This window comes from Talpa occidentalis, unplaced genomic scaffold (genome assembly GCF_014898055.3).
Source record: "Talpa occidentalis isolate TD23 unplaced genomic scaffold, MPIMG_talOcc4v2.1 talOcc4.15, whole genome shotgun sequence".
NCBI classification, from domain to species: domain Eukaryota; kingdom Metazoa; phylum Chordata; class Mammalia; order Eulipotyphla; family Talpidae; genus Talpa; species Talpa occidentalis.
The window spans coordinates 75,075,353-75,097,046 of NW_023601543.1; the positions used below are offsets into that span (position 1 = coordinate 75,075,353).

The window sequence follows — 21,694 nt, forward strand, 5'->3', positions numbered from 1 at the left end:
TTAAAAAAAAATAATGTGATAAAATATGCCTAATATAATAGTTATCAAGATTTCAATCATGTGTGTCTTGCTTTCATTTTTACTAAAGCTTTTCTTAACATTCACCACTCTCCTAGAAACCCCTACCCTATTTTTATCCCCTTTCAAGGAACAAGTTTTTCTTCTGAGTCATGGCTAAAAGTCAGGCTCTCATGTTAGCCTGCTCCAAACATCTGCAGAGCCAAGGGCAAGAATACAAATGGAAGCTTTGCACTAGAGCCTACAGTCTCCCCACCTTTTTAATCTACCTGAATCTCTCCCAGGTAGATAAAAGGGGCTTTCTTAAAAACCTAAGGCCATCCCAACATATATGCCTAAGTTCCATCTACATTCCCAAAACAGACAGGCCTCTCGGCCCCCTCTCAGAGCCAGTGTCATAGCCCTGCCTCAGGAAGACAGACCTTGGGAAGAAAACTGCAGGCGCTGAAACATGATTTCAAAGGGTAATGTCAGTCTCTGGACAGGACTATCCCATTAGCTCCATGGACTTCTCACCTTGTAAAGTGGGTGTAGCCAAAGGGGGATCAACAAGGCATGCTGAGCATAGGCCCCAAGGCAAGGGTGCCAGGTTACCTTGGTTTTCATCTCCCTATACTGCATCATAGAAATCCTATACTTCAGCTTTACCCAAATTTTGCTGTTTCCCAATATACCATGGTCTTACAATTCTATGCCTTTGACCATTCACTTCTCCTTATCTGGAACTTCTCACAGACACTAGTCTGTGAAGCTAATTTCTCTCAGACTCAGTTTACCCATGATCTCCTTTGGGAAGAATGAGTTAGTTACACTTTCCTGTGTTCCTGTAGCAGTTAATCAATTTCCTATGACCACAGGTGTCATAGTACTGTGGCATGTTGGCATGTCTTTCCCTATGACTGCACTAAGAGCTCCTAAAGGAACTGTACTATGTTCTAGCCATTATTACATTCTTTGGTTCTAGAACCTTTTCCCATTTATGTAATACTGGATGGGAAAATAACAAAGTAGTAAATAATAAACCATGGTTAAATACATGGATGACTGCTTATTTCTGTAATATATTCAAATTTGACTCTTACAATTAACTGAGACATTCTTGTATTCATTTAAAAAAAATAATCCCAATTATGAAACAAAGCCTACTTTTTTCTCTATACACTTAGGTTCCTATTAGGTCAACCTAGAATTCCAGGCTGCACCAAAAGCAGATCTGAAGAGAAGAAACAGAGTACAAGTATTTAATTTTGGAATGATCCCCAAAATCCCTGAGAAAGAGCAGAAAACAGCACAAAAGAGAAAAAAAGGGGCGTGAGTGGTTCCTGATATGGGCATCTATACCTACACTGTCTTGCTATATTACCTCTGTGCCTTCTCAAAGAGAAACAAGAAAAACTGTTTGCTTTTCAGAAGAAATTAGCTAAAAGAAAAAAATCAAAGATGCTCTGGTCTCATTCTTCTAACTTTCAGGTCCACCTACTTCAGGAACTTTAAGTTCTTCCACTATGTGATCCAGTCTTTGAAGCTCTCCACATTTCCCCTCTCTTTTTACACATGCACACCTCATCATTTATTTTAATGAAGAAAAATTAGGCAATAAGCCCTTCAAATCTGCTATGCCAAATGGAATGTATATAGCTAAGTAATGTAAATCACAGATTCTCCACCCTGAAATTAAATATATGGTAAACCTTAGATATTCACAAAAGTTAATTCCCAAATTCTTAATTTCTCAAGCACTACTCCCGCCCCATAAAATATGTATGCAATGACTAGGAAACAAAATTACACCGAAAAGGAAGTGCTGGCCCCATTTGTTAAATGAGAGCTCAAAACTCAATTTCATGCTGCAGCAAAATTCAAATTTCTCAATTTTATGAACATATATGAAGAGAATTGACATTGTAAATGTTAAAATCACTAATTCCAAGTGTCTCAGTTAGCTTTTCCTGTACAACAATTCACTGCAACCACATGAAAAGTAATAATGGGTGTTTCTTTCTTACTCATACATCTGTGTTATCAGCTGTGAGTTCAGCTGATGTACACAGGGCCCAGGCTTAATTCTAAGCTACAGGTTGGGTTCAAGAGTGTTTTATATAAGTACAGGCCAGGAAGCTTGCTGGAACATGAATATTTCATGGCAGAGATGTAGAGGCACAGGGTGAGCCCAACCACACTGGTACATATCAAGCCTCTGGTCACATCACATTCACCAGCATCTCATTGGCCAAAGCGAGTCACATGCCCAAGTGCAGTATCAGCGGGACAGAGTAGCATGCAGTCTTCCCAGGGGGCTGGAGAGGAAGAGAATTATTATTTGCTGAACAATAATCAAGTCTATCATACAAAATCAAGAAAAGTTCTCATGATAAATTCTTCCTAGGAATAGAGACATCAGAGCAAGCTCCCTAATAATGTACTGAAATCAGACGATATTCAACAGTTTGGAGTTCAAAGTGGAGTTTTTTCAACTTTGGTCCATGAATATTTTGTAAACAACATCTAATGCATCTTCACATTTCTATGTTTTATAAACAGTTCAACAAATTAGATGTCAAAGAATCCTCAGGGCGGAAGTTTCCTGATAAGAGGAATCTCATAAAGAAATTATGGTATATTTAGAAACCAGAATGACATTTCCATCCTTTATTTGTTTACCACTTGAACTTTAGCAACTATATGGCAATGCATTAAAAGTATTCTTAGTCATTTTCTTGGTGATTTTCCAGTCTCCTGAAAAATTATAGACCCAACAACAGTTCAAGGACTTCATAATTCACCAAAATTGTCTAAATTGGAAAAGCTTCTTTTTCTGAAATGCTCAGGACCTACAGCCAATGAAGCCAGAACTGACCTGCATTCGGCTGAAGGTCTTTTGCAATCTGAGCAATTTATAAATAAACCCATTTTTGCTAAGGTATCTGCATATGGTAAAGTGATTAAAAGTGATTCTCAATTTTGAGACACGAGCAATAACAGCAGTACTAGCAGCAACAACTATTCCAATTTCAGTTGTGACCAGTGGCTATAAAAGTACCACTTTCTACTGAAACCTCACAAAAGTGCCCGAGCAGGGTGGTGAACTCCAAGGAGTTGTTTTTTTCTCTACTGATGTGTATCCTTACATTTTAGGGAGTTGTTTATGGTTTCCCCCCCATGAAGCTCTTTAGATTTTTGGTCAGTGATATTCTATCATAGATAGAAAAAAACAATACTTAATGAGGTTTTAAAAGGTTTGACTTTAGCTTTAACCATAGTGATTTTATCACAGCATGGCAGAGAGAGGAGAGAAGCCAACAGAAAGTAGTGAAAAGGAAGTCTCAGCAGGCAAGATGGCAAAGTTTTTTAGTGAGAAAATTAGGTTGGACAGGATATACACAAAGCACACTGTAGCAAGCGATCGATAATGTAAAACTTGGTATTTAGAGGGCATCTTTTATCCTAAGAATTCAAGGGACTTTCCAGACATGAAAATAACATTCATATGGATCAAAAAGCAAGTATTGCTGGGTTGGACATGCAAAAGGAGAAAAATGAAAGTTGGGTTATCTGGTCAATAGAAATATTGTCAGCCAGCATTTGTGAAACTAAGTCTAGCCATCTATAAAACAAGCTATGTGATTTAAACTGGTCAAATCAAGTGGCCCTCGGTTAGAGAATAACAAGTAGAGTCAAAAGTAGATCAACCAGCAAAAGGCTTGTACCCCAGCAGCCATGGTTTTGCCTCATGTAGAAATCACATGGAACATAACATTTTCTAAAGGATATTGGTTTGGCCTGATATTTATGGATACTAAAAGCCAAAGTAAAAGAAAACTTCATTTTGGGTACTATTTCTGATAGAAATCCCACAACATACATGCATACACATGCACACATATACCCACCCCAAGTATGTCACCTTTAAATAAAACAAATATTCAAACTCTCAAGATTATAAAGTAACATTTAGAAAGGAATTAAACATCAACACAAAGATGCAGACATATAATATACTAGCAGGGTCCTAGCAAAAGTATGTAACTTTATTGCCTACTATAAAATGTCTAGTTTATATATATTGCAGTATTTGGAGTTTTTTGATAAACTCTATGGTAAGTGATAATGAACTCTTAGACAATTGACAAAAGAGACTTCATATTATTTAAGATGCTACTTCCGATTCTGGTTTTATTATTAAAACTTTAAAATATATTTTAACATCTGAGTGAGTAAATACCCACTCACCTTCCTCCTTTTCCAGAACCAACAGTCATTTTATTATATATGGAGGTAAAAGTATAAACTCTTTTTAGAAATAATTCCCTTGTGTCATTTGAAAGTAAATTATTCATTACCTTTGCAAATAATATACGAGTCTACCACCTTTATTAATGATACAGATTTGGTCAACTTATTTCACATAGGAATGTATTTTGAGGAACACCAACTCACATAATAATTAAATTTCTTCAGAAAAATTTCCTCCTCAAAAGCTGTTATTTACCCAAAAAAAAAACCACTTATATTTGTAATATTATGTAGTTAAATAACGAAGCTCACATAAAGAAAATCAGCCCTACAAAACTTATCAACAGATTTGTTTTTAGGGTTCCAGAGTAAACTGCCATAACTTTTGCAACACAAGGACTTACCTCCTCACTGTCTATAGAAAACTGTGGGTAAAATCAAATTTAAAAAACAAGATATGCCAATAGAAATATGCGAAGAACTGTTTTTTGTTTTGTTTTGTTTGTTTTGTTTTGTTTTGTTCTGTTTTGTTTTGGCCCTGGGGACTGGGAAGGAAGGTGTTGTAGCTATTGTTGGAATTCTGTGTGCTAGAATACACACACAGAGTTTTGTAAAAGAACTAACAATGTTTGTAGGGTGTCCACAGAAGTAGATTAGCAAAATAAAGACAGATGGCAATGAATTAATCTAACACCCAACTCTAACACTTAACAGCTATGTTGCCATTACACACTTCTCTCCTGTACTAATTCAGACTTCAATTTGACATTGATCACAAAAATATATGCATATATTCAACACCATCTGCTGCATAAGTACAATTCCAGGGAAAGGAGCTAGCCACCAAGAGATGTCCGTAGCCAAGGCTGGTTCCAAGGTAACACTCTTTCAGTGGGAAAGAAGGAAAGACCTCAGGTGACCCAGCTGCTGAGACAGTTATATTTTCTTTTCTTTTTTTTTTAATATTTTTTAAGATTTATGTATTTATTTATACAGGATACAGGCCAGATGTACAGGAGGGTGAGAGGATTCACCAGAGACAGAGCGGGGAACAGAACAGGCAGACTGACGAAATACACTGCTGAGGGGAGCAGCGGGCGTGACAGGAGAGGTCTGCGCGCCATGTGGGACCCTAGCCGGCCGGCCGGGATTGAACCGGCACTGCAGAGGCTGTGGACAGCTTCACAGCACGGCGCTCAACCATCTGCGCCACCAGGGGAGGCCCCAAGCCAGTTATATTTTCCAAAATCCAACTGACATGTCTCCCATTCAAAATATGTACCCCAAAATGTACAAAGCAAAGATCCTTGCCTGGAGTAACCCTGTTATGATTTATATATCTTTAAACTAAGTGTGCAACTTGAATTGAAAATCAATGCAAGTTGTATAAACCGACTTTTCATTTGCTCTTTTTCTCTCAGTGAAACTGTAAACCAAAAGAGAACAGAAATTTTTTTAAAGGTATCCAGTATGGAAAGAATTTAATGTACTGTATATACATAGCTAAAAATACATAAGGAAATCAAAAGCCATGCCTCCAAATAAACATTAGAAGGCCTAAGCTTTCCAGAAAGCTCTTACCCATTGCTACTAACCAACCAACTTCTTCACTCCCTAGTCCTACATGGTCTAGAGGTTTAGGATCGCTCTTGGTCAGCACACACAAGGAACTTCTAGACATGTCACAGTTGCACAACAATCATGCATTCAGGCTGCCCATCTTTGGGAGAAGAAAACAAAATACTGGATCATGATGATTCAGAATCATTTAATGCACTGTTTTGACAGACTTCAAATTCTTCAACCTCTTAATAATAAAACAGAAGGGAAGACCGATATACAACAAAGAATATAATGGAAGATATTTGAAGATATTTTGACATTTTCCCCCAAACAATACTCCTTTCATAAATTTGTACACTTGAGCAAATGCATTTATGAGGCGAGGGGAGAAAACAAAAACATTTTCAAGAACAAAGTGTTTGAAGTCACGCCAAGCAGCATGTCTTTGACATTAACACTAAGACCTAAATACAACTTAAAAAACAAACCCAAAATAGAAACAAAATAAAATGACATGAACTAAAAGGGGGGTTATCATTATTGTCATAGCTATAAATGTTCAATAAACTCAAAAAGGGCCCTATAAGAAAAAAAAAGTCATGAATGACATTTCAAGCCTTTAATTTACTAGTGAAGTAATGGCTGTTGAAGGTAATTAATGCAATTAACCAACATCCCAGGAAAAGAAACGTCAAGAATAGTTATCCCTACAGTTATGCAATCCACTCCCCAAAGGCTCCAGGACATTCCCAAATTAAAATTCCCTATCATTAAATGAGGTAACAGGTAAAAGATTGCAATTACTACTTGGAATATATAGCATGCTATGAGATTTTAAAAGTTTGGTAGCATTTTAACTAGATGAGCCGCTGAACTAATGAAAATATAAACCAAAAAATAAAATACAAGGAACTTGTAATTCATGCGCTCATAGTTCCTTATTCTGAAATCGATTTTTTTTTAAGTCTTGGCATGGTGTATAGCACTAGCTAGCTTTATAAACAGTACTACTCAAAGAAATGTAGTCATGTTAATAAAAATCTACTTCAGATGTTTCCTTGTATCACATTAAGTTCAATAACTAAGGAGAATGTCCCATTTCTATTTAATAATAAAGTTTATAAGCATTTTGGTAAATTTTACTAAAAATTGGCTTGGCTTAAAGAAAAGCTTAGATTCACCATCCACATCATAATTCATAAAGATCATGCAAAAGATTAAAGGACACCTGTAGTGGTTTTGTATGAAAATCTGGACACAGAATAAATTAAACTGAAATGTATCATTCCTACTCGAAAGGATTTGCTTACCTATAAGCAAAATACATTTACTGGTAAAAACTTACAAAACTTATAAATACTTGCAAAGTAAAGCAGGTTTCAGAGCCAATGTGAGAAAAGAGGAAGAAAAGCTAGAAGCATCCGTGTACTTGATGGAACATCACAGAAAGTGAAAATTTTGATGGGCTTTTGATTGTGACAAGCAGAAGTGTAAATGCTTTTTCAAGGGTAAAAACAGAGAAACAGCAAGGTGATTTCATAGTTGTATTTGCTTTGTTTTGGGGTTTGAGCTACACACAGGTAAATGGGCTTGGTTACTTTTGAATATAAATGAAAATAACACAGAAACAACCAGAAAAAATACATAGTGCTATTCCTCTGCAAAATTCTCAGCAAGCATCCCTGCTTCTTCAGCAGAGGGCACTCTGCAATGAAAAGTGGCTGGCAGCCCAGGGATACTATCTCTCCACTGCAGTATCCCAGACTATAGTTACAAAATCAGTGGAGAGGCTAAAGAACTACCTTCCCACCCTAACTCATCTGTGTCAAGCTGCAATGGATCATGCCACAGTGGCCAGATGGGATCAACACACACCTACCCAAGGTTATGCTGTTGCTCACCCTCCACCCCTGTTTCCCGAACTACCCCAAGCTGCTGTCTTCATCTATGATGAGCGTGTATGTGTAGGAAAATGATCAATCCTATGAAAGTTGAAAGACTAACAAAAAACTGCTACAAATGTCAATGTTCTGATATTCAAACGCCTCAGAGTTGATGGTTTCAGACAGAAAACATAGACATGAAATCTTCTTTTCTTCTCCAAAGCAATGCTGAAAGTCAGCCCCCGCCCCCTTCCTGCTCCTTTTCCAGCCTCATTACACAATTATGGTTATTATACTCCAGGAGAATCCAGGTTCCCAAACAGGCATCACAGGAATAGAGGATGCTGTAGAAGACAAAACAGAGGCATACCTTAGGAGCTAACAGCACAGACTGTGGCATCTGGAACTCAGGCTCTGCCATGTACTTAGTTGGCTGTGTGATGCTGGGCAAGTTATTTAAACTTTGCAATGCCCTGGATCCCGAGCTTTAAATCAGTATTTGCAGGCCTGAGAAACTAAATGAGATCATATGCCAAGTGCCCTATTCTGACAGGGTAAGCACCTTGGATATTTCAGTTATTATCATCATTATTAGTAACATTTCTTTGTCCATGCCATCTGCTTCTCATTATTATTTTTTACACTTAGCATATATTCATTAGTTTTGATATTTCTAGTCACCAAAGGAATATAGTTACGAAGACAAGAGTAAAGGGTCTAAATAAGAGGTTCCACCTCTTTGTCCTTTTATTTTCACTTTACTAAGATATTGCTAAAAATTAGCACTAAAATTTGAGCTTATCCCTCCATAAGAATTCTCTCTATATTAATGTATATGGCTCACATGTGTATGTATCTCCAAGATATTTATCTGTTCTCCAACCCGTTCTCACTTATGAATTATATCTTTAAAGCCAATGCTTATAGTGCTGTCTTGTTCTTTTTAGTATAATGTTCCATCCCTTGCCGGAACCATGATTTGTTTAACCAGTACCCCATGGATGAACATTCAGGATGTTTCTATGTTTATATCACATATAATACAACAAAGAACACCCTTTCACATAAATCTTGGGGTGTGTGTGTGCAAATACGCCCACAGAACAATGGCCACGCTGGGATAAACATGATGTACTTTTAAGATATATTTTGTGTAAACTTGCAGACAATATGACCAATTAGTGATTTCTAGAAGGGAAGGGGGTGAGTAAATTAGGTGAAAGTGGACAATTGTATGGTGAAAGTTAGAATTGGGACTCTTAGAGGTAAACATAATGTAGTATATACACATACTGACTCTTTTTTTTAATTAATTTATTTATTTATACAAGCACTGGGTACAGTCAGAAGCACGGAAGGGTGAGAGAATTCACCAAAGACAGAGCAGGGAGCAGAACAGGCAGACTGACGAAGTACACTGCTGAGGGGTGCAGCAGGCACGGCAGGAGAGGTCTGCGCGCCATGTGGGACCCTCGCTGGCGGCCAGGGAACGAACTGGCGCTGCAGAGGCTGCGGGCAGCTTTGCAGCCCAGAACTCAACCACTGTGCCACCAGGGGAGGCCCTACACATACTGACTTTTAACAAAGCACACTTGAAACTTACATTACAATGTAATGTTACTTCAATAACGTGAAAGAAAACACACACATTGCAAAACTGGCGTACAAACAAGTTGCACCACCTAACACACTTTCCAACCACGTATGAAAAAAACTCCACCTTTCACTTTGCTAATACTCTTTACTGTTGCACACTTATTTGGGGGCGATGTCTCAAGTTATGTCTCAAAGTTATGTCTCTTCTTTAAGAGCAAGAACACTATTTTTCCTGTCTTATCTATCCTTTGCCCCTGACACACGATGCCTGGCAGACTGTTCATCCCACAGTTGTCCCCCGGGAACATGTTAATTTAGTGAGTAGTAGGGCAACAAGATAAATGAGAGGACAGTGGGTCTGCAGGATGTCTAGAAGTTTTGGCACTCTATACAAGCCTTTTTCTTTGCTGTTTTCTCACATTTTGTATCTGTCCACTGGAGTATTATTTGCCAACAGTTTCAGAGGACTGTTGTCACAAAAGATACAGTTTATAAATAAACCTCTTTGTAAAATTCAGAGTTCTAGTATGCACTTTTTTATGTCACTGTAGTGCACTAAGTCTTCAGGTGGTGGCACCTTAGTGGCTTCAGAAGTCTTACCAAGACTAAATTACTCCCCCAAATTTTTGGATGGGGAAATTACTATCAATTAATGCAATTAGAATCAATCTGAAAGCTAGCATGTGGTAGCATTTGAATAGTTCAAACCCCAGTAATTCAGATTTGGCAAAAAGTTAAATGGAGCACCAAAAATAGGCCAGAGAATTGTCTGCGGGTATTAGAGAACATTTCAGCAGCACTGGGTAGAGGACAGTAGTGTTGGACCAATTCAATGAGGTGGCAGCTAGTGGTTTAGGGAGCTACAGTATTTGGTGACAAGCTGCGGCACTTAAAATGCCAGCTATTAATTTTGTTGTCTATTATTTATATTAAATATTAGTCATAGAGTGTCAATTGGACTTCAGGCTATTAGAAATCCTCTAGATAGTATAATTTCTCTGAAGGGAAACATACCTATCAGTTTATCATTTAACTGCATTTGTCATTTCTGAATGATGGTAAGGGGTGAGATGTTTGACTCTTCTAAGAGCGTTTGTATTCTCCTGTTTCCTGCAGGTTGAAATTCCGCAAGACATTCTTCCCTGAGGCATTTTCATAGATAATCAGTAGCATTTAATACACATTATTACTAATGGAAACGAACATTTTTGGGTACCTCATCTGTCCCTAACATCATCCAGGCTCTGTGTGTGTTATTTTACATAACCCTTACCACAGTATTGTCAAATATGTACTATTCTGTATATATTTTACATATGTGGAAGTGCACACAGAACTTGAATAACTTACTCAAGGAGATCAAAGCTAGTTATTTGTCCCATGAGACAGTTTATGCTCTGTACAAAGTCAAGAGTTACTTTGCAGCTATCAAAACTTCAAGAAATGTTTTCAGATGAGAACCTAAGCAAAAAAAAAAATGACAGTATTTTTAATCTCTGGGAATTTTTAGCATTGAAATGAGCCAGCTCTCCCAATCAAGAAGGAATGATAAGGAATGATGAATGCAAATATCCGATTTACAAACGCAGAGGGACACAGAAGATCGTTAGTCAATTTTGGATTGCTTATACTAACAGAAGAGAGCAGACATGTAGACAATCTGGTGACACACACCTTTTAAAAGTTTTATTTCAACTTGGACCTCATTTTTCTCACTTGAATTATTACTAATATAAATAGCAAATTATCACAGTCTTATAAGATCTTATTTCCTAGACATTAGCTTCCGCATTGTGTTAAGGGGAATTTATCTCATGCAGGACAGATGTGATTCAGAGGTACTGGGTTTCACTGACTCATTCTCCTTCCAGCCCCTCTTTGACGTCTCCTAAAATCAGTTCACTGCGCAGGCTGATGCCAAGGACCAGTGAGGAGAAAATCCTCACATCTTGAAACTAATCTTATTTCAGAAACAGACCATATTTCCAAAAAAAAAAAAAATGAAGCTAGAACACAAGCCAAGTAATAATAGATAAAGAAAGGGCAAAGTGCAAATCAATATAAGGAAAGGAAGGGATGGTTTGTGGCTCAATGAGATCATGAGCAAAGCACACTTCTTAAGTTGATGACATTTAACATATCTGCTATACAGTTTCTGTGAAAAACAAATTAAGGTAAAGACAAAGAATTCCACAGACAAAATTTCACATAAAAACACCAGCCACATAATTGAGGGTTTGACAGTACAAATTCAAGAACTGGTAGCAAATAAAAGACTTCACAGTCTGGTTGAATTGTACTAAGTTCTCTGACCCATGCAGCTTAGGAACTCAAACTCAATTTATGTTCCTCATCCACTGGAATTATTTTATCCAAGAATAAAATAACAATGCTATATTCAAGTTGCATAGTTTTTCTAAGTTGCTAGAACCCCTTCGTAAGCTTTCATTTAAAAAAAAAATCTGCATATAGTAACAGCGAACTCAAGAGAGCTTTAGATGTAAACTTCATGCTAATATTAAGCCAGCAATATTTTCTTCATCCCTAATTTATTTCTTCATAAGTAGAATACTCTTAATACTCTTATTTACTCAGCTGCCATTGGTTACACAAAGAAATGAAATAAAAATTCATACCTTCATGTGGGCAGTGGCTTTGAAAGAAAGAACATATTAATTGAGTACTTACCATGATGTTCTTCAATACTTAGGCCAACTCTGTGCAGGCATTGTAGTCCCCATCACAGGAATGAGGAAGCTGAGCCAGGAAGGTACCAGTGATGAAACCAGCAAATGGCCATGCAGATTCTTTCTACCACAACACACGGCCCCTTCTTAAGTTCTAGAAAACTGTGAAGCACCAGATGAGAGGGAGAGACTTGGGGTTCAACCTCAAGTCCACCACTTTGTGGTTGGGTGACCTTTAGGAAGATGATAAGCCTGATTCTTCATTTTCTCATCTGTAAAATGGGAATAAAAAACATCTGAATTGAGAGGCGGGACGCAAAGGTTAAAAAAGTGCTAATAATGCTAATATGTGCCCATGGATATTGCTAATTCCCAAAAGGAATTATATGGTGCTTATGTTTAGTACAGACACAAAAATAATTTAATAAAATGGAGCAGGGGCCATAGCATGAAGGAATAAAGAAACACAGGAACAAGAGGAGTCAAAACAGTCATGTTAATCTAGACTACAGCCTTCCCAAGGCCAGAGCAACATATTACACCTCCCACTTTCCCAAAAAACAGATCCTCTGTGAGTTTTAGCTTTTCCAGGTGGAGGAATTCAAATGGGACACTCTAAAGAGGAAGCTGTGTCAAATGGCAGTGTCTGCAGAAAAGCCTCACAGAAAAGCCCAAAGTAGACAGATAACAGAGAGGCTTCTTGTAGCAGCCTTAAGTGAAATACAAAGGCCTGACAATAAGCTGTAATTTTGTGGCGACGGCTCAGCGAAGGATTAATGTGATGTGGTTCAGGTGTTTGGACTGTACAGTCTACCCCAGTGATTCTCAAAGCACGCTTCCCAGCACGCGGGTCACCTGAGAACTTACTAAAATGTAAATGTCAGGCCCCACGCTGACCTACTGAGTCAGAAACTTTGGGATGGAGCCCTGCACTGATGTTTTCACAAGACTTCCCAAGATGCTCCCCTAAATGTGAGAATCACTCTTCCAACTTGACTCAAGTGCAGGTAGCACCTGAAATACATCAGAGAAATGGCAGCAGTGGTAAATTGAATTTTCAGAGCCTGTAATTCTGACCATCTCTCACAGGCAAACTGCCCCAAACAAGGAGCCTGCTCTTATCTACACAATATGGCCAGTCAATGGGCCTAAAAGGTGTTAACTACGAAACACATCACTAAGTTGACTGGCCAAGTGAGCCTGCTAGGTGCACGTGTGGCTCTGATGACTTAAAAATTCAAATGTTGGGCCTCCCCTGGTGGCGCAGCGGTAGAACGCTGGGCTGCAAAACTGCCCGCAGCCTCTGCAGCGCCGGTTCGATCCCTGGCCACCAGCAAGGGTCCCACATGGCGCGCAGACCTCTCCTGCCACCCGCTGCTCCCCTCAGCCGTGTACTTCGGTCCTTCTGCCTGTTCTGCTCCCTGCTCTGGCTCTGGTGAATTCTCTCACCCTCCCATGCTTCTGACTGTACCCAGTGCTTGTATAAATAAATAATCTTTAAAAAAAAATTCGAATGTTTGCCAACAACAGTAATTTTTTATTACGATTAAAATTAAAACTTTCTTCTTCCCCACCCCATGCGTGTGGGTTGCACAGGGATGCAGTGCTTCACAAAGAGTGCAGTGTGGAAAGGGGGGGAGTCATTGTGCAGTGGAGAAATGAAAATGGCACTTTACCTCCTTTGCCAAGGATTGGTAACCCTAGTCTCTTTGTAACAGGGGCATCTCCGTAAACAAAAGAGGTTCTGTGTTCCCCGCCTCCCCTAATGAGGGGCAGAGCTGAGTGGCGAGGAGGAGCTTGAGACACAGAGGAGACAAAGGGGGAGGTACTTGGAGAGAGAAAGAGAGACACGTGGAGAAGGTCCCACTTGCTTCTCGGCTGTGGACTTGCACCAGGAACTTGGGAGACTGGAAGGAGACACGTGCACCTGAGACATGTAGACACACTTGGGAGAGACACGTGAGAGAAACATGAGCGAGAGACACGTGGGGAGTGGACAATGGCAGTCTTTATCTTGATTTGTACTTGAATTTTGTTCCTTTAGTCCCAGGCTTGCCTGGCCCTTTTTGCCCCATTTTGATGGTTCTCCACCAGAAGGTGCCTTAGACTTATGGCAAGATTTGAGGTCTCAGCAGCCTCCTTTGAGCCAACTGTTTGGGCATTAACCCATAAGGGACAGGTGACTTTGGGATGTTGCATTGGGAAACTATTATCCCATCTCTTCTTCCCTCTCTAGGCACAATCGTTCTACTAAAGATCTCACACACTTAGCGTATGTTTTGTCTTTATGCAATGGATGGCAGAATCCTTTTACAATGTACAGGTCTTGAGCGTCCCAGGTTCCCCTCAGTCTGCCCTCTCACATATTCAGGAGAAAAACATCAGACAAATCCCAGTTGAGCAACATTCCACAAAGCACAGGACCAATATTCCTCAACTGTGTCAAGGTCATCAACAACAAGGAATGTCTGAGAAACTAGCACAGCCTGGAGGTGTGTAATACCTGAACCTTATGTGGGATCTTGGCTGGGATCTGGGAAAAGGGTTATTAGAAAAAAAAACTAGGGCCTCCCTGGTGGTGCAAGGGGTTAAGACACAACCTATGAAGCTATCCGCAGCCACTGCAGCACAAGTTCAATCCCCAGCCAGGGAGCTACCCACATGGTGCAGCCGCTGCTCCCCTCAGCAGTGTATTTCAGTCAATCCACCTGTTCTGCTCCCCACTCTGTCTCTGGTGAATCCTCTCACCCCCACACCTCTGGCCTGTACCCCAGTTCTTGTATGCATAAATAAATAAATCTTTAAAAAATTAAAGAACTAAAGAAATATGAATGAAGTATGGACTTTAGTTGACACTAGTATATGAACACTGGCTCATCAATTGTGAAAAATACACCATACTGACATAAGATGTTAGAATAGGGAAAACTAGTATGGGGCAGCAAGAACTTTCCATACTATCACTGCCATTCTTTTTGTTGTTGTTAATCTAAAGCTATTTAACAATTAAAAGTTTATTTAAAAAACTAAAGATTTTCTTCCTTATCATATGCAGATATCAAAGTAAGTCTCCCCCTTATTAATGAAAACAAATCCATGGGAAAATACATTTTGAACAAAAAAATTGGTCACCTTTTCTACAAGTTCTGAAGCATTCTTATTGTTTTACTAGCTGCTACACTTTCTAATTTACATCATTCCTGTCCCTAAAAACACTGTGAAGGGATTGTAAAGCTTTCACAAATTTTTCTCTTTCTTCTCTCTCACTGGACATGACTCTTCACTGTTGGAACAGCGCATGACCTGTTTTCCACATCTGCTTAAGTGAACAGTATAGTAGCTTTCAATTAATTGTATCTTAAATCTGAATATTCAATTTCCTTATCCTGGACCTTTTTCCGTAATGAACCTAAATGATTCTATTAAACATGAAGCACTCAGCTTCCTATTCTTTATCTTGAGAAGAGAATTGGAGGGCTTTGTTCCAGCTGACCTTAGACTAAGTCAGAAAGTCATCCTCCAGCTGTTTTTGATACTTTGTAGAAATAGCTATAAAAAGAAACAAAGCAATCAAGAATTTCACAGTCATTTGGCAAAAATAAAGGAGTGGGGAACTCATTGTAGTTTATTAAATAAGAAACAAAAATAAAAACCATTTCTGTGATGCCTGGCTCCAAATTAATAGTAATAGAAAAGGCCCATAGAAGAAGCTTCTGAAGTTATGATAAGCAGCAGATTTAAGGCAAAGAAATACCACTCTAAGTCTGGGAGATTATCACAGCAAAATAGTAGAAAACAGAATCAGCTTTAGGTGCTTATCCCACTACAGCAGGCTGAACAAGACAAGTCAAAATAAGCCAATTGTGTCCTCTCACCCAGGAAAAGACATTACTAAGAATCAAAAGTTTGTGTCTTTATGGAAAATGGTATAACTTTAGAATTTTGGTAAGTTCTCTGGTATCCAGCTAAGCAGACGAGCAGATTTTAAAATTTAAACTCCAGTGCAAGACTATTGGGCTGGTTTAGGAGAGTCTGTTCTACCACCGATTAGCTGGTAAAGTTAGGTAAATCACTTACAAAACCAAAAATTTGTTTTCTCCTTCGTAAAAAAAAAAAAAAAATATGAAGCATTGCAGCAGCTCACAGTGACCAATATACATGGTGTGCATGGTGTCATTTGATCCTTACAATAAAGAAATAAAAATTCACAGGACATGGATTCTCTTTCTTTCACAGATGAGAAAATACAGTTTAAAGAATTTATGTAATTTCAGTTCGGTCATATACTGGAGAAGCAGAAAGTGGGAACTCCACCTCAGGTTTTTAGACTTCAGTCCTCTGCTCTTTACACATCACCACAAAGCTATCTGGAAATACCTCTGAGTGCTAAAATTCCATTACCCTTTGACTAAGAAATGGCTTTGAAATTTCAAAATAATAATCTTCCCTCTCCAGCTAAATAAATATGAATGTTCCTACATCTCCACCAAAAAAAGTCAATATGTTTTCCAGTTAAAAGTTCGAAAAAAAGATGGGCGAGCTTAAAAGCATAACAATCAATCATAATTTTAGCATCTCTCATAGATGTAAAAGGCTTTGCCTGCTTTACAAAAATGGAGCAATTCTTCAAAAGGTCACAGGGATTCTTAATAAAGCTGCAACCTAATCTTGGACCAATGTATGATCACAAAACAATGTGAGTCAGCGGGTGCGTGGTTTGGTTTGGTTCCTCAGTCTAAATTGTGGTAGGTGATAAATAACAAGTTCTCACAGAAAGTTACAGTAATAAAGAGCAAATAAGTAGTTGTTATTTCCATAACTCATGGTTAGAAAGTACAGTAGACAATTACCCTCCTCCCAATTTTGGCATTTCACCTGTGAAGTGAGAATCTAAGTGATGCCAATTAGATTATGAAGAGAGGAAAGTCGATCATGGTAAAATTCTGGCACTGCCACTTATCTGTATAATCACCAATTTCACAATTAGTGACCTCAATTTATGGTTTGCGATAATTTATGTAAAGAAGAATTTTAAATATTACCTCAGAAATTACAGAGACAGACCAGCCTTTAAAATATGAGATTTATTTCAGCATCTTTAAAGAGATATTTGCACCCCCATATTCACTGCAGTGTTATTCCCATCGCTAAGACATGGAACCAACCTAAGTATCCACTGACAGATGAATAGATAAAGAAGATGTTGTGGATAAAGAAGATGGAATGGTATTTATCGTTTAAAAAGAAGGAAATTCTGTCATTTGCAACAGCATAGATGAACCTGGAAGATGTTATGCTAAGTGAAATAAGCCAGACACAGAAAGACAAATACTGCCTAATCTCACTTGCGTGTGGAATCTGAAAAAGTCAAACTCACAAAAGCAGATGGTAGACTAGTGGTTGTCATGCAACTCAGAGGAGAGGAAAATGGGAGATGTTGGTCAAAGGGGAAAAAGGTTCCATGATGCAGCTGGAATATGTTCTGGAAATTGACGTATAGCATAGAGCCCACATTGAATATTTTATCCAATAGTTAAAATTTGCTTGGAGAGCAAATCTCAAGTGTTTTCACCACACATACAAAATGACAACAATGTGAAAATGATGTATGATAATCAGTTTGATTGTGGTAATCATTACACAATGTATACATACATCAAAACATCATGTTGTACAACTTAAATATGTACAATTTGTATTTGTCAATTATACTTCACTAAAGCTAGAAAAAATATATTAGCTTTCTCTTAAAATAGCTACAAACTTGAAAAACCAAAATTATTTCACTAGCAAAACACATACACAACCCTCTGTTTTTTAATTCTATTAAAAATACAGGAGAAATACAATCATCCAAACAAATTCTTATTAGCACTAGAAAGCTGCAGTTATCATCAGAAGACCAGAATAGTGAGGAAATCCTGACAGACCTAAAACAACTCAAATTGACAGAAATCTCAACACTGTTGAGGAATTTATAAACCTGTCAAGACATAAGGAGAACAATGTAGAAAAATGTTAATTTTCCCAGAAGAAGCCTAAACTAATCCACAAGTCAGAAACCATGGAAGCTGAGAAAAGGAAGCGAGAGCAAGAAAACAGGTGATCAACTGAAGGAAAGAAATAGAAGAAATAGAACTGGACTGACCCCTAGCCACAGACCCATTTGCTATAAAGGCCTGAACATTTGGACCCCACCCTACACCCTACACCAGAGTTCTGACAAGTCCCCTCAGCATGGCCCTTGGGGTGGGAGAAGCAGGAAGGACAGTGCCTCCAATTGGTAAGGCCATTCCACCCACACCCTAAATGAAAGGCGCAAAGTCATACAACCTCTGCCTCCCCTACTAAGTGCTGGATTTAAGATGCTAGCATCATCTGGACCTCCTTGGTGGCACAAGGGGTTAAACACAGCACTGTGAAGCTATCTGCAGCCTCTGCAACATGAGTTCGATCCCCAGCCAGCCAGGGAGCTAGCTACCCACATGGCACAGCAGACCTCTCCTGACTTGCCCACTGCTCCCCTCAGCAGTGTATTTCTGTCAATCTGCCTGTTCTGCTCCCCACTCTGTCTCTGGTGAATCCTCTCACCCCTGGCACCTCTGGCCTACACCCCAGTTCTTGTATGAATAAATAAATCTTAAAAAATAAATTCCATGAATATATTGCTCTTGGAAGTATAAATCAATACAACCTTTATAGGAAGGAACTTGGCAATAACTTTGTAAATTAAGAATGCATATATCCTTTGACCATGCAGCTGCACTTCTGGGAACCTATCCTATGGATAGAATACAGAATGATATTCTTTAATGCATATGGACTAGGCTAACCAGAGGAGGCCCCAACAAGTCCCAGCAAGTTGCCTCTCCATCTTATAACTGCTCCTCTGACTCTCCCTCCTTGACTTCCTTTCTTTTCTCAAGAGGTCCAATGGGCTGACTTGGCACTATTTCTTCCCTCTTTTACCCCAGACTCTTATGTACCTAAATAATTTTACATTTATTTACATCTATAGGCAAGGTAATGCTATACTTCAGTATTTTGGGAGCATTTTTATGTGTACCAAACATTCCTCTTTCAAAGGTAACTAGTACTACAGAGAATGCCAACCTGGAAGATTCCAGAAGCTAAGTTTTTCCTCATATTGAAGAATATCTTTTCTTTCTAAACTTATGATATTTTTAAGGAAACTTACAAACAAGATCTGTTACAGTTTGCCCTAACAGTGCAAGATCTAGTGAGTAGTCCATTTGACAGGAGAAAAGAGCACAAGAATAAGATGAGAAAAGAGACAAAGAAGAGACTTTGAAAATTAAGTCTACAAACTACAGGTTGCCTGGAAAGAGTAGGAGGGTCTCCTCTATGAGCTCAGCGTGGGTCTGTTTAAGCTAATTCAAAACCCTTCCAAATGAGCTTATTAGATTCTAATTTGGTGGCTCAGAACCTAATAAGAATTCAGATCAAACTGTTCTTCTTTCTCAAAGAGACAGCATTGTCAAAGAGCCAAAATTGGAGTGGGTGTTTGAGGGATTGAGTTATACAGCTTTCACATTATGATTCACCTCTCCACCAGCGAACCCTTCCCCCCACTTCTCAACAGCATCTGTCATACATTTGTATTTAAATTCCTTACCACTAAGGGCAATCAGAAGCCGAGGAGACGTTCCTACAGAAGTGACCGCCACAAAAATAAAAGTCAATAATATGGCCGGCTGACAGAGGGGATGTCAGGAAGTGCAAAATGATGAGGACAAAGAAAAAAAAAAGGCAAAATTCTGTAAGGCAGTAGAAAAGGAAACAATCACAGGCCCGGATGAAAAATTAGGGCAATTATCTGGATAATTCAGCCTCAAAACTCGCTTCCTGAAGATTGACATAAATGTGTTTTCCTCTCTAGGCTCCATTTTCACAATAGATGGAACACTGAAGCTGCAATAAGGGCTTTCTATTTCCCATCGTTGCTATTTACAGTAAGTTTAAAGGAAATACACCTCTTTGCACCTGCTTTAAACTTTATAGATGGTGTGTAGGAATGCTTTATAAATATGATGCTACCTGACAGCCTGGCTTCAAAGGAAAATAAAATTATTTCTTGCCTGGGTTGTTTCTTGCCAGGATTATACAAATATCAAATGCTGGGCCCAATTCTTGCCTTCAGTCGACTTCTCGAGTTGGGTGCAGAGGAGTTATTGGTTGAGAGTCATCTCATGGATCCTAATAAGTGAGTTAGGACCTGGGTGTCGTCGCTATCCCAGTAAATGTCTTTCCAGGTCACACACATACACAATCCCTAGAACACATGCACACCCTCACTGCGGACAAAACGCAAATACAGAGTCCCGAGCGTTTAGATTAAGGAACGTGAGAACTTTGGGAAAGGAATAGTCATATTTAGCAAACTTTAGAATTCTCTCCAAGATGTCTACAATATTATGGAATTATAATCCTATTGAACAAAATGAAAAGTAGGGGGAAGGGAACCAGTAATTATTGAGCACCTTATTTGTAGCAAGCCCCCTTAATTCTCTGTGTAACGCTTGTGAGGAAGGTGCTTCAAAATAAAAGAGCTGGCCTCCCCGGGGGCGCAGCGGTTGAGCACTGGCTTGCGAAGCTCCCCGCGGCCTCTGCGGCTCTGGTTCGATCCCTGGCTGCTCTCCGGCCAACGGAGGAGGGTCCCACATGGCGCGCAGACCTCTCCTGCCGCCCGCTGCTCCCCTCAGCAGTGTACTTCGGTCCTTCTGCCTGCTCTGCTCCCCGCTCTGGCTCTGGTGAATTCTCTCACCCTCCCGTGCTTCTGACTGTACCCAGTGCTTGTATAAACAAACAAACAAATAAATAAATAAAAATACATGCCTCTTTAAAAAAAACAAAAACAAAAACAAAATAAAAGAGCTGAGGAGGCTTGGAAGGTTTAGTGCCTCACCCAAAGCAAACAGGTAGGAAGTGGCAGGGCTGAGACCAAAGATTCGTCTGGTTCCAAAACCAGATGCACTCACATGCTAGGAGACAAAGGCAGGGAACACGCACAGGTCTCAAGGGCACATTACAGTAAAACAGAAAAAAAATAATCTGCCCACACAGATGAGAAACCTTTAGTTTTGTTTGAGCCAAATGCCATCCTTGGCATTCACAATGATAAGTATGGAAAGAAATGTCCTTTCTTCTCTACTAGGCACTCTAAGATGTACAAATTCCAGTAAATCCCTGGCATTCTAAAGTTTCAAATGAACAGATTTAACACTTCCGAGGAGACAGCCAATTTCCACAACATCTAATAATCACAATGACTCCAAAGCACAAATCTGAACCGCATGTTCCATGAGGCTGGTCTGCAGGAATGAATCAGTGAGTGAGCGAACCAAGTCTACTGTTCAGTGTTCTCCCTCAACCTGGGGTTGTTACTTTACATTTATTACAAAGCTCACAGCCTTTGGAGGGAAATCAGGTGATATGGTGTTATTCATGAATTTCAAGGGGTATTCGAGGCGAGGAAAGGGGAGAAGCCCCCTGAAATGGAGGGCTCACCACCTAACTTGGGACTATCAAGAGAAACTTGATTCGCTATCATCAGGGGAAGCCTGAGCACTTTCCTAGATCTAAACACCCACAGGACTCAGACGCTAATACAGAGAGCTGTGCATGAATAGTGTGTGTCTAGCAAGTTCTATATGTTGGGTCCACAGTGAATGAACATGACATTTCATTTCCCAC

The 21,694-nt window shown here is 39.1% G+C and overlaps 1 long non-coding RNA gene across 1 annotated transcript in view; it reads right to left on the bottom strand.

Annotated features, from left to right (window-relative positions):
* Window positions 1-11,987: 11,987 nt before the first annotated feature.
* Window positions 11,988-21,694, bottom strand: part of LOC129145892 (uncharacterized) — a 60,985-nt gene continuing 51,278 nt past the window's right edge. The window contains exon 3 of the long non-coding RNA XR_008552038.1: window positions 11,988-12,252. This is a non-coding gene — a long non-coding RNA (uncharacterized LOC129145892). The remainder of the gene's footprint in view (window positions 12,253-21,694) is intronic.